Here is an 8,464-nt window from a genome sequence, read left to right as displayed (position 1 = left end):
ACAATATAAGAATGTTTAAGCAATAGTTAATGATCGAAGTGCAAATAAATATATAATTATAAATGTATTTTAATCGATGACTCTAAGAAATTAAAACAAACAATTTTACAAAAGTTTTACCAAATGTTTTAACCATATCCCAGGTATCAAATCAGGTGTCTGTCTGTCTGTCTGTCTGTCTGTCTGTCTGTCTGTCTGTCTGTCTGTCTGTCCATACATACACATTATATATATATATATATATATATATATATATATATATATATATATATATATACAGTGAGGAAAATAAGTATTTGAACACCCTGCTATTTTGCAAGTTCTCCCACTTAGAAATCATGGAGGGTCTGAAATTGTCATCGTAGGTGCATGTCCACTGTGAGAGACATAATCTAAAAAAAAAAATCCAGAAATCACAATATATGATTTTTTAACTATTTATTTGTATGATACAGCTGCAAATAAGTATTTGAACACCTGTCTATCAGCTAGAATTCTGACCCTCAAAGACCTGTTAGTCTGCCTTTAAAATGTCCACCTCCACTACATTTATTATCCTAAATTAGATGCACCTGTTTGAGGTCGTTAGCTGCATAAAGACACCTGTCCACCCCATACAATCAGTAAAAATCCAACTACTAACATGGCCAAGACCAAAGAGCTGTCCAAAGACACTAGAGACAAAATTGTACACCTCCACAAAGCTGGAAGGGGCTACGGGGAAATTGCCAAGCAGCTTGGTGAAAAAAGGTCCACTGTTGGAGTAATCATTCGAAAATGAAAGAAGCTAAACATGACTGTCAATCTCCCTCGGACTGGGGCTCCATGCAAGATCTCACCTCGTGGGGTCTCAATAATCCTAAGGAAAGTGAGAAATCAGCCCAGAACTACACGGGAGGAGCTGGTCAATGACTTGAAAAGAGCTGGGACCACCGTTTCCAAGGTTACTGTTGGTAATACACTAAGACGTCATGGTTTGAAATCATGCATGGCACAGAAGGTTCTCCTGCTTAAACCAGCACATGTCCAGGCACGTCTTAAGTTTGCCAATGACCATTTGGATGATCCAGAGGAGTCATGGGAGAAAGTCATGTGGTCAGATGAGACCAAAAAAGAAATTTTGGGTCATAATTCCACTAAACGTGTTTGGAGGAAGAAGAATGATGAGTACCATCCCAAGAACACCATCCCAACTGTGAAGCATGGGGGTGGTAGCATCATGCTTTGGGGGTGTTTTTCTGCACATGGGACAGGGCGACTGCACTGTATTAAGGAGAGGATGACCAGGGCCATGTATTGCGAGATTTTGGGGAACAACCTCCTTCCCTCAGTTAGAGCATTGAAGATGGGTCGAGGCTGGGTCTTCTAACATGACAATGACCTGAAGCGCACAGCCAGGATAACCAAGGAGTGGCTCTGTAAGAAGCATATCAAGGTTCTGGCGTGACCCAGCCAGTCTCCAGACCTAAACCCAATAGAGAATCTTCAGAGGGAGCTCAAACTCCGTGTTTCTCAGTGACAGGCCAGAAACCTGACTGATCTAGAGAAGATCTGTGTGGAGGAGTGGGCCAAAATCCCTCCTGCAGTGTGTGCAAACCTGGTGAAAAACTACAGGAAACGTTTGACCTCTGTAATTGCAAACAAAGGCTACTGTACCAAATATTAACATTGACTTTCTCAGGTGTTCAAATACTTATTTGCAGCTGTATCATACAAATAAATAGTTAAAAAATCATACATTGTGATTTCTGGTTTTTATTTTTTAGATTATGTCTCTCACAGTGGACATGCACCTACGATGACAATTTCAGACCCCTCCATGATTTCTAAGTGGGAGAACTTGCAAAATAGCAGGGTGTTCAAATACTTATTTTCCTCACTGTATATATATATATATATATATATATATATATATATATATATATATATATATATATATATATATATATATATATATATATATATATATATATTACACATTTAGTAGTCCCTGAGTTATGATGGTACGATGGTTACGATTATTTGAACAAACGATTATAACGAAACTAAAATATTTTTTTTGCAGTTTTGTGTGGCAGGCAAACGTACCAGCATACATGCAGTCTGTTGTGGTCAATTGCGGAGTTCAATTGTCTTGGTGTATTTTTTTGTATCTGTGTTTCTGGTGTTTCAAAGCCCAATTTTAGCTCTTGTCTCTCATTTTAACAGATTAGTCTTATCACCACAGGTGTGCTCCTTACCACTCCACTTCTCCATGTGCCCCCTGCCACATACATGTATGCTGTAAAATGTATACAGTACAGTACTGCAAATTGCTTGTTTGTTTGTTTTTTTACTGTAATTTGATAATAATTAACAAATTATAGTATACAACCACATACTAATCACCATTCTTTAAGACTCCTGGGTAGGCTAGGCCATGTCTCAACTTATGATATTTTCAAAATTCGATGGAGTCACAGGAACGTATCTTCATCGTAAGTCGGGGTCTGCCTCTATATATGCTATTTATAGTTTAAATGGCAACTACTTTAATAGCAAATGGGGACTAAATGTGGTGTTCAAAAAGCACATGCAAACTTTCATCCATCTTCCTCTTCTTTCAGCTACTCCCATTAGGGGTTGTCATCCATCGCCATACTACATAGTCCTCTTCATCTGCCTCTTTCAAACAACCTGCAAGTCTTCTCTCACCAAATCCACTGCACATGTCCAAACCATCTCAATCGGGCCTCTCTTGCTTTGTCTCCAAAATGTCCCACATTCGTGGTCCCTCCAATAAAGCCATTTCTAATAATGTCTATCCTTGTCATTCCCAATAAAAATCTCAGCATCTTCAGCTCTGCCACCTCCGGCTCCACCTTTTTTACTCAATGCCACTGTAAAAGATGCCACATAAACTTTTCCTTTCACACTTGCAGATACTCTTCAATCACAAATCACTCCTGCCACTCTTCTCCACCTACTCCACCCTGTCTGCACTCTTTTTTTTTACTTCTCTAACACACTCTCCATTACTGTGCACTGTTGAACCCAGGCACCTAAACTCATCCACCTTCACCACCTCTTTTCCCTGCAACCGCACCACTTCACTGCCCTCCCTCTCATTCACACATGCACTCTCTTACCTATTGACTTTCATTCCTCTTCTCTCCAGCACGTACCTCCACCTCTCCAGCTCGATCCCTCTGCCTGGCCAATCTGTAAAAATACTTTTAGTGTGGATCCTTAGTGTCCAACTTCTCATACAGCTCATCATATGCCTTTTTTTTTTTTTTGCTTTATCCACATCTCTCTTTCTGTTCACAATTCTGTTTCGCCAACCTCTTCCCCTTATACTTTCCTGCACTTCCTCATTCTACCACCACATCTCTTTGTCTTTCTTTCTATTCCTCGGTCATGCTAGTTACCTTCCTAGCTGTTTCGCTTATCACTTTCGCAATAGTTGCCCAATCATCCAACACCTCTTCACCAAAACCGAGCCCCTGTCTGACCTCTTTCCTGAAGCTTACACTACTGTATTCCTCCCTCAGTTTCCACAAATTTGTTTATTCTTTTTTCAGTCCTCACTCTCCTCCTAACCCAGCCATTAGGGTTGCAGAAGCCAGTGTACAGTTGATGTGGTAAGGAAAGACATGCAGGTAGTTGGTTCGAAAGAGGCACATGTAGAAGACCGGTGGGTATGGAGACGGATGATCCACTGTGGCGAGAGCCAGAAGAAGAAGAACAAGACCAAGAGCACTCCTCCTTATTTTCTTCACCTCCAAAACCATTCTACAGATCCGATGCTGTCTAGCTACACTGTCCCCTGTCAACACCTTACAGTCCACGATCCCCTTCAGGTTGCATCTCCTGCAGAGAATATTGTCCACCTGTGTGCACCTTTTTTCAGCCCCATAATATCAGCTAACTCGTTCTCTTAACCAGTCATGGAAGCAACATTTAAACTGCCCACCGTAACTTCCACTCCAATTCCTGCACTTCTCCTTTCCCTACTGTCTCTGTAGACATCTTTTCCCTCTATTCTCCTCCTTTAGCCAACAGTAGCCCAATTTCCACTGGTACACTGTTGGCTAACAATACCTGTGGTGGTTGTTGATAACCCGGGCCTCGGCCGATCTGGTATGGAATTTTTGATGACAACTTTTTACTTTTACTCATTAAATTTTTAAACAAATCTGTACTTTCTACTTTTTACATTTTAAAAACATGCTCGTTACTTTAGTTTAAATTTATTTGGTGAAATGTAAATATTTTTTCTTACAATTTTCAGCCTATCAACATCCACTGGTGCATTATTTCCTTGTTATTACACACCACAGACGTAGACTAGTTATAAAGCTAACAACAAGCGGCAGCAGAAGGTAACAAAAAAGTATGGAGTTAATGTGGATGAGACTGAGGAAGTCAGCAATGTAAACATTACTGAAAACAGAGACATACCTGATCATCACCTTTTCTTTGCTTGTGTTGAATATGGTGGATGTTCAGCCTCGATACATTTATTAAGCAACAAAAATTTGTAATTTGTTTTGTATTAATATATTAATCAAGGCTGTCAAAATGCAAATTCATTTTAACGCCACTGGTTTTACTAACGCATGATTAATGCAGCTTGCATTTCTCTTTGACCATTTTTATTAAAAATATAAATAATAAATATAAAAGCGGCAAAATTAAAACCTTCAGCGCAACACACGTTTATTCACGACGTCCTTTCTTTACTCAGATTTAAGAAATAAATAAACTCCTTTGAAAAATTTTTTTTAATCAGTAAACATTTGTTTTATTAATCTGCCAATTCTTAATTCAGCACCAAAATTTGCCATGACTCACACATCCGACAATTAACCCTCTGGGGTCGACAAATGCACCAGTGTGTTTTGTGCCATTTTTTCCTCATGATGCCGAAACTAACTTAAATTACTGTCTTTTTTTTTCGTCTTACAGAGAAGAGCAATACATCATTTAAATCTGTAAAGGGTCTTCTTTTATTCATATGCACTGATAATAACAACAAAATGCTGTGGTTTGTAAAATAAAGCAAACACTGGGTGCGCTTTCTGCACCCAGAAAGCTGTCTGTGACACAGGTAGTAGTAATGGCTACTTTTTACTTAAGTACATGTCAGAGCCCAAACATCTTTACTTTAACTTGAATAAAAAAGTATATCAGTACTTCAACTGTTACCCGAGTATTTTAAAATATGAATATCTGTACTTTTACTTAAGTGAAAGATGTATGTACTTTTGCCATCTCTGACCATTGTAGACTGACCAATTACTGCCTAGTGTGCTCCTGCCTAGCACAGCTAGGTCGGAGGACAAAGGGGGCCACTGAGAGGGCCTTTAAATCCCCTATTTTCTTCAGAAAGCAAATGGCTAGGAGGAACACACTCTTGACTGTGAGGTACCTCCAGGATGCCTCAGCCAACGGCTTGAAGGGGGGGCTCGGATAGAACCTCCAACATGAAGGGCACAGCCAAAATGGCAGACGTGTAGACCTTGATGTTGGACAGAGTTACCCATTTGGTGAACTGTTCCTGGAGGAATTCCAGCACTGAACTAACTGGGCCATTAACTGGATCCATTTGGTGCAGATGCCATCTCATGGCATACAACCTCCTTGTAGAGGGAGCTCTGGCCTGGAGAATGGTCTCTACCACCTTGGTGGAGAGACCGAAATCTCTGAGCTGTGCCTACTCAAGAACCACAGCCACAGCTGTCACAACTCTGGGCGGGGGTGAACTATTGCACCCACTGCTTGAGAGAGGAGAGGGAGGATGCATGAGAAGGGCCACCAGGTCCGCAAATCATGGTCTGCCCAGCCACTAGAATGAGATAGACTCCATCCCAGCGAACTCTCTCTAGAACTCCTTAAAGCAGCGAGACTGGGGGAAAGGCATACAGGCGTAGCCTCGGCCACACCTAAGCCAAGGCGGCCAGTCCCAAAGGAGCTGGGGGAGTAAGGGAGAATCAAAGGGTGCAGTGGGACATCTTTTAAATCATGAACAGGTCTACATGAACACTGCTGAATCTGTTTATGAAGCTGTAGAACCCAGACTCTCTGTCTCATTGAGAAGCCTGCTCTGGTTCCACGAGGGTGGAACACACCCCATCAAACCGGGGCGGACAAGACCCGAACTGAATCATGTAGCCTCTGTCTACAGTGCGCAGGACCAGTTGGAACTCCTTCCCAGCCTTCCCAGGCTGACAGGTACTCCCTTAAGTGTATCAGTTTCTTGAGACTGACCTTTGGTATGCCTAGAGCTGGGGCTACGCCCTGGTGCAGCTCTAGGAGCCTCAAAGGAGGCTGCGAGTTTTCCTCCCGAGATGTCTCCCACAACCTGCTCTCACAGCAGGTCTGCCTGATATACCTGCAGCACCTTCATGGTATGCAGGCATGCAGCTTGACCGGCTGAGGCGTAAGCCTTACCCACCAGCACCTTAGTGCTACGCAGGGGCTTGGTGGGTGATGTTGGGGTCTTAAGGGATGATGCCATGCCAGGGGAGAGATAGCTGGCCAGTGTCTGCTCTACCTGGGGCATTGACCAATAACCGCTTGCTGCTGGATGAAAGCGCTCTCTGCTCATCACCATTTTCCTTTGACCCTGTTTCAGCAAAACACTTTTTTGCATATACACTTGCAACCAGAAATATTCAACCCCTAAAGAGTTTTAAGGATTTATATAAAAAAAAAAAAAAAGTGCAGGATTCTGCTTTGGATGGCTTCTTAATGAGTTTAGTGATACATAAAATCAACACAGAAAATGTATGATGTAGTATTTGTGTGTAACAGTATATTTTGTTAAGATCGCCATGTCACAATTATTCAACCCCTATATAATATTGTTGTTTTTTAAAGCTTTCTGACAGTTTTTATGGCCTGAAGTGGAGCTGAAACATCATTAAGCCTTTGGGAACTCTATAACGATCCTTCATTTGCTTCAGCTGTGATGCATATATAAACCCCGACCATAAAGGTGTTCAAGGTGAGTTGCAATAATGGGAAAGACAAAGGAGCTTCCACAAAAGCTGAAAGAGGAGATTATTTCATCACATCTGAAGGACCTTGGGTATAAGAAGATTTCCAAAAGATTTAACATTCCGAGAGACACCATTGGGAGCATTATGAGGGAGTTTAAAACTTATGGAACAGCTGCAAACGTGTCTGGCTGAGGAAGAACGCTCACAATTTCATCAAGGGCCCTTAGCAACTTAGTCAGGACAGCTAAGAACAGCTAGAAGTTGTAATCCCATTACTAGTTTTTGAAAAGCAGCTCATCTGGAACTAACAACAATGGCACAATAATTCACAAAGAACAAACTTTAAACATTAACTTATGACCCTGACCTGTACCTGCATGATTTTATGAACTGTGCTGCAACTACATGATTGTTTACCTATTAAACAATTGTACATTGTTTAAAATCTAAAAGTAATCTCTGTAGCATACAAAAGGTGCTTTAATTGTGGCATCACTTCAGATAACCAAATATTTTAATAATCATATTTTTTTGACACTAGATCATGTCATCTCTTCTGGGAGCTGAACAAAATGTGCAACCACAAACTGAAGAACTGCCATCAGCAATAACATGTAATTACTCAAAATGTACATTATGTTTGGCACACGAGAAGTTACATTTGCCACAATTATACTTCTCTTGAGAGACAGACTAAAACCACTTATTGTGTGCCAAGTTATAGGCATCGTTGAATGTTGAACTTCAGATGGAAAAAAAACCTCATTTTAACAAACAAGTTTTATTTTAAGTTTGGATAATATTGGGTTCAAATGGTGAACTACAGAAAAAACAGTAAATCTGGAGACTTTTTTTTTTTTTTTATTAAATCTGCCAAACTAGCAACCTTCTCAACTAATAATAAGCCTGCTAATTAGTTGATTATTTATATCTAATGTTTTAGCACCATGCAGATGGGACACCTTATAATGATGTGTTGCAGCATGTTTGCATGACTTGGTTGAACTGGTTATTCCCCTGGATTAGGACACTATTGCCTCCATGATCTCTTGAAAACTTGACTTTTAAAGTTTATTACATTTACATTTTTTACAGCTAATATACCTCCAAGCATATCTCTATCCCATAATTGGTCAAAAATAATCCTACTAGCCTCCTAGCCAAAACAAGCAATTAGCTCTGAGGCAAAAGGTACAGATGACAACTGCTGATTATATTTTAAACTGACCTAACAAGAAAAAATTAAATGCAATGCATTTTTAAGCATGTCCATTTGGGTGTGTAATTGCAAAAATGGCATTAAAAACTCAAATACATATAATAATAATAATAATAATAATAATAATAATAATAATAATAATAATAATAATAACAATCGTGCTACAGTCTATTAAAGATAGCTAAGCTTCAGTCTGCACTAAACTGCTTCCACACTCAAATTCATCAGATGTATTTGTTGGAGATTTTATACCTTGAAA

The sequence above is a fragment of the Silurus aristotelis genome (genome assembly GCF_946808225.1).
Source record: "Silurus aristotelis genome assembly, chromosome: 8".
Taxonomy (NCBI): Eukaryota; Metazoa; Chordata; class Actinopteri; order Siluriformes; family Siluridae; genus Silurus; species Silurus aristotelis.
Note: the sequence above shows the minus strand (reverse complement) of the source record.